The sequence below is a fragment of the Benincasa hispida genome, chromosome 5, assembly GCF_009727055.1.
Source record: "Benincasa hispida cultivar B227 chromosome 5, ASM972705v1, whole genome shotgun sequence".
Taxonomy (NCBI): domain Eukaryota; kingdom Viridiplantae; phylum Streptophyta; class Magnoliopsida; order Cucurbitales; family Cucurbitaceae; genus Benincasa; species Benincasa hispida.
Genome location: NC_052353.1, coordinates 55,566,022 through 55,572,512, shown reverse-complemented (window position 1 = coordinate 55,572,512; position 6,491 = coordinate 55,566,022).

The window sequence follows — 6,491 nt, the reverse complement described above, 5'->3', positions numbered from 1 at the left end:
AACTTCCTCGGACCTATATTAAATCTGCCTGTTGATGCCAACTATGCCCTTTCATTATAAGGATTCTCCAAATTACTTTGATAGCAATTTTGTCTTTTAATTCAGAATTGATGTAACTAATGACTAATGGAGGAGGAAGAGAAACAGGCAAGCAATCCAATGAGAGAGGCTGAAAAAGAATTAAAAACTCAGATGTAAGTTTATCATTTAGTATGACTTTGAAATCAAAATTGCTAAACTTTCAACCAACTTGCCAGTATAATGGAATGATTTCTTTTAAAAAAAAAAAATTGTGGAAGGGTTAAGAATAAACTCCAACCTAGAATGGAGCAAATAATTGGGTAAATATGCCCAGGTAAGATTATACTCCGACCTTGCAAATTCTTAGTGAAAATTAATACATAAGATTATTAAAAATATAAGGAAACATAATTTAATAATTAACCATAAAAACTTTCTATAAACCATCTTTCTTCTAGAGTTAGATACTATCCTTCAATATAATTATAGGATGATGTGAGAAGATGAGGATGGTAGGAGAGAAAGATAGGGAAAAATTTATATATTAACATATTCTGTTTAAACTGAATTGGCATTAGAACACGAGGAAACCAACATTTTGGACCTCAACTTACCTCTTCCCCCTTGACCTTAACATCTTCTGTTAATGAACCAATCGATCCAACGCATAGGGATCAAGTTGGTGAGACAAAAAGCCCTTAGCATTCCCTTCTCTGCTCACCCCTACTTCCCACCTTTAATCCTCCCACAACCATCTATGAACCAACTAAGTTGGGAACAAGCAACACCCAAACACCTATATCCCAGTTAAAGAGATGCGTGGGACCCAGCCACTCTAACTTAACGCACCACAACCTCCTATTTCTCAAGCCAACATAGATGAACTCAAACGGTTCATCCAAGCACAAATAAGACCCCTGGTCGCATCCATGGAAGTGGTCCACTTGCAATTAGCAACTCTGCAACGCCAGAATGTAGTACTAAGGGATTATCTGCATCAGCAAACACATAGGAGTCAAGACCAATTCAACTTCACAATACATCAACCAAGTCTTGATGGAATGTTTGCCCTTCTCCCTGCCAGAACATTTAAGAAATCCTTAAATTCATGGATGAAGACCCTGCACTTGAATGTAGAGATGACGCGACCTTGTAAATAAATTGGGGGTGTTGGCCTTTTTTATTTCATATTTTCTTTCAACTTTATATGTGTTTGTATATTTATTAATTTCATGTAAAAACCTTTATCAATGAATGAAGTTAATATCATTTTGATCCTTGCATTTGTTTTTTAGTATTCCTTTTATCTTTCCTTTTATTACTTTTTTTGTCTTCTACATGAGCTTTGTATCTAATGATAATATTAATGTTTGATAACTTACATGTTTAATAGGGTTAGAAATATAAGTTAGAACTCACCGAATGAAACATATCTTATTTCCCAGGCGTGCAAGCCTTAATCAAACCCCTTTTCTAAGACATTTTTGTAGTCTTTTTCAGCAATGAAGACCTTGCTGATCTCCAAAAACTAGGGGTGGGGGAGGTCCGAGTTGATGCATCTCTAGTTTATAAAAATATTCTTATTTCGTTTAATTCATCAAAAAACAAAAAAGAAATATTAATAATAACTTTAGATATAATAGCAAAACTCCACGATCAACACAAAGGGAAAACCCAGCTTGATATGAGTTAAGATTGGAAATGACAATTACCCATAGTTGGATGCCCACATGACACTCGTGGGGGGTAAAACGAAGGTAATAACCAAGAACCAACACGTCCAACTCCGCTATCTAAGCCCAAGGAAGAAAAGCATAACGTTTAGACGCTTAGATAAGAGTTTAGTCGTGAAGAACACTAGTCGTAGTTGGATGTCCGCAATATACCAGTGGGGCAAGCCAAAACGAAGGCGAGTCACCTGAATCGATGCATGAGTAGTCCTAAAGAGAATAATAACTTGCACTTAGAAAATAACTTTTATAACAACCTTCCAACGCATTACTGGATTTGAAAGTTTTGTTTTCTTAAAACATTTTGATCTTTCAAATCCACAATGTTAAGGTAAGAGGGAAGAAGTAAGTTGAGGTCCACAATGTTGGTGTCCTCGTGTTCTAACACTATCTCGACTTCAAATTCTTGCTCTTCAAGTGAAGCTTCATTGCTTTTCTCGTTGTTAAAAGTCTCGACGCGTCTTTTCTTTATAGTGCGCTTTGAAAGCTGATGTCTTGAAGTCTTAGGCTTGAGAGGCGGGTTTGGCTAGTTATGTGAGCCTCGAAGCAGATGCCTAATGAGCTTGATATCCATTAAGCCTTCAACCTCTTCAAAGTTATCCTCCAGAGGGATGCCCACACGTTCACACAACGCACATATGAGCCACGGGAAGTATAGTTTCTCGCATGGCTTCCCCTTGACAGCTTTGATTGTTCACAATGATCTTTCCTATGTCAAGGGGAATGTGTTGCATTATGCAGTAGATAGCTAAAATCCACTCCCTTGATACGGTTTCATCATGTGTTGTGGCATGATGCAATTCTGATCAAGTAAAGCCAAAGGTTGGCGTCAGGGAGAAGATTTCTGGGAGCCATTGTCATGATGCCTGTTCTGGAGATGTGCCATGAACTCCTTGATGGATCTCTTAACGAAGAGCATCCATGAGCGCATTCGATTCTTTTCGATTTCACTATGACCGAATACAACATATACATTCTAACATACAGTTTATGCAAACAAACAGAAATTAACTGCATGCTTTGAACACTAAAGAATAAGGGAAAGAGTTCTCATACCAGTTGAAGTCCCTTCAAGCTATAAAACTAAAAGCAGTGGAAGAACCTCCACTCGTACTCTATCACCTAGCAAACGCGTCGGCTGCAGCAACACGATCAATCACAAACAAGTGAATGCAGCAAGGACGACACCACAAGAGCCCTTGGTATTTCGGAGTGAGAATCCAAAGTGTGGTCTTTGGTGAGTTTGGTAGAGGTAGAAGGAAGAACAAATCGTGTAGACGATAAGCAAGTGGGGAGAGAGAAGTGATGCATTATTTTATGATGTGGAAATGTGATGAAATGCGATGGTGAAATTGCATTGAGCACTCAAGTTTCCTCAGCAGAATCCAAGTGTAAACTCCACTGAGTTTCCTGGTAAGTCCAGGGTTGAACTCAGGGACTCGTGAAATAGGTTGCGATGGTAATTTTTAGGAAAACCTTGCGGTAACCAAATAAATCAATAGTTGTTGAGGTTGTTGTTTGCGGTGATGAAAATAAATAAATGCGACGGATTTGAGAAAAGCCAGATTGTGTGATAGATGCACTGAGTATGCAGATAAACGGGTCGAGAAAGTCTCTAGTTAGCATTACTTGGGAATGCGTCAAAACTATGCGATCATGCTATAACCATGACAACAAGTCATTTTTCCAATGCAAATGTGATGCTCCTAAGTCTAGGACGCATGTGTTGAATGCAAAAGTGTCCATAGAGCTTATTCCTAAGTCTCTACTTTTGTCCTATATGATGATGCAAGATGCATAAAGACAAGGTGACCGCACACAATCATATCCTATCTCTAGGATGCATGTGATGCATTAATAGCAAACATTGCTTATTCCTAAGCTCATATCTCTTGATTATGCGTTCTGATTTGACTCTCCCGAGCCTAGATTCTAACCTGACTTTCCAAGCCTAAATCCTGTCCTTAGACTAACCTCCCGAGTATCTCTAATGGATGAATGAAGTATACATAATACAAGATAATCGCATATAATGAAAATTCCCAGTTGTGCTAGCTAAATGCTTCTCAACCCATTCAACAGATTTAGCTACTTATGCATAAATAATAGAGAGTGAACAGATATAGAGAAGGAAATTCCATTTTATAAATGAGTTTGAGTACAAAATAACAATGGAAGATAAAGGTAGAGAGCCTGGTAGCAATTCCTTGCTGATCGAGGATTTTACACTGTCAATCTCTATTCGGTTCCAAAGATATTTCCTGCTTCCGCAGGCGTCGGCCCTCTCTCTGTCCTTGAAGCTTCTGGGCGCTCTCCTCAAGCTTACCAGAACGATCTTGCGGCACAACCTTCTTTCTCTCGTGCCCGCCTTTAAGATAAAAGAAAATCTAAGAACAAGACTAAACTATGAACAGAACTGTGAACTCGTAAAACAGCTGAACCTCTTTTCTGAAGGATGCATTTGGTATTTATAGAACTTCGGGGTGAAGGCGGCTTCTCTCTTATGATTTCAGATGGATGACTTTAATTCCCTAACTGATGCGCCGAATATTTGTCACCGAAAAGCTGAAAGTACTTGTTATCGTTAGCGGCTGTCAGCTTAATTCGGATTTGACTGCCATCAGCTTTTTGTCCATCGTGATTAATTATACCTTTCATCCAGATGAGCCCACCAAGTAGCGCCGACCAAGTTACGGCAATCCTTCTTGAGCAAATGTTTGCGAACACAATCACTGCAAAATCTTGCGGAAATGCTGAGCTCGACCAATGATATTCCTATGGTCACAATTTTCGCCTTGCGTCAACGCATATTCTGCATAAAAACACTAAAATCAACTATTTTCTATGCGATAAACGCATGCGACCGCAATATTATGAATTTGATACTTTTTGGACATAATTTAACATATTTTATCAATGCAAGCCAGTATTGTTTAAGAACTTAGTACTATGATAACGTGCATTTCTGCCCGTTATAAAAAAGGAAGCTATCGTATAGCTAAGTGCTTATTGTTTAGAAGAAGCTACACGATCGTGTAGGTTTTACCAAGCGATCGTTTAGAAAAAGGTGGACGATCGTTTAGAAAACACGGCACACTATGCGATCGTTTAGGAAAGTTTAGCGATCGTTTAGGGACTAGCGTGCGATCGTTAGGCGGCGAGTGTGCGATCGTTTAGGCGCTGAGTGACTATCATATAAGCTCTCGACTTATGCGATCGTTTACGTTTCCACACCGATGCAAAATTTTCAAAATTTTGTCAAATGAAACTAATTTTTATTTTATTCTTCCGTTACCATAACTGAAGTGGCTGCTCCCACTAACGCATATCCAAGAGAAATTTTAGGCAGTTATCATATAATTAATCATTGAATAATTAATAGATATAATCATATTATATTCTTACCCTATAGTTTGATATCACATTTCTACTATAGTAATTTCTCCTCTACTTGATATAAATCATATTATATCTAATTTCCTCCAAAATAATGTGTCTCATACATTTAGTTAATTATATCATATATAATCAACCAATTCAATTATATCATATATAATCAAACTCCCTCTTGTCAATTTGAACATTTCAAATTGATCCAAATACTGATTCTCGACTTTGTCCAAGCTACCCAGGGGACCTAATGAAAATGTGGCTCGAAGCTCTAACGGTCCGTGAATAGCTGACTAAACTCTTTAGCCACGAAATCCACCATCGTTAACTGTCAAGCATTCCACTAAAGACCAACAATTGAACTCTTCTTACTAGAGATATATTTTTGTGTCCATCGGATATAACCAATCATGAGTACAATGACCCTTTACAGATGCTCGTAAGTACAGTTGGGCCATTTTACCGTTTTTTCCTGTAGTTACATCTCACTCTTTAAGTACCGCTGATTCCTCTAATGAACAATACAACATAGTCCAACTATGTGTGAATCCTCTCGGGCCAAGAGAAAGTGTGTAGCGCCACATCGTTCAGGCCCCAAAATCAGCCTTTAAGGGAGCTATCTATCTACTTATCCTGCTTCGGGGAAGGAGTGAATTCCATCTTGTGTAGCTGAGTTTCCAGCTCCCAAATCAGACAAATTCTCAAAATGGTAGGTTTAAATCGGTGACCTGGCCACTCACACCCATACAAATCAAAGGACGCGCCCTCAATGGCAGGAGTTCCCAACTCACTCATGATTCAGGTCATGTTGCCTATGGTCATTCTAGTGAAGTGAAGTCTCTGTCATGAATGGTGTTATATAACGAGACGTTAACACTTCGTGGTCAAGTCTTATACAAACTCTCTGTATAGGCTTTCATGTCTCTATGATCTGTATTACCATCCTATACCGCATCCGTCTTATGTTTTGACTGACATTCGTAACAGTAAAGATCTCAGTTACATTCATTAATGTGTTGTCTGTGAGACTTTTCTTTGCCCTGCCACTTTATCACAATAGAGGGTAAGGCTAGACAATCTGGAACAACTCAATTATATAGTAACAGGCTTTCTAGCAGCTTCGGAAGCTGCTCACGTACTCGCCTCCATATGAAAGTCGGCGAATGCTCCCTGCTTAGTACTTTGTCACACTACAGCTCCTCCGTTAAGAGTAAAGATTGACCCTGATTTGGGACTTGTGAGAGTTCTTATCAGTCTGAAAGTCAGAATCTATGTATCCAGTAAGGATCAAATCCTTAGAACCATACACGAGCATGTAGTCCCTCGTTCGCCGAGATACTTAAAGATGTT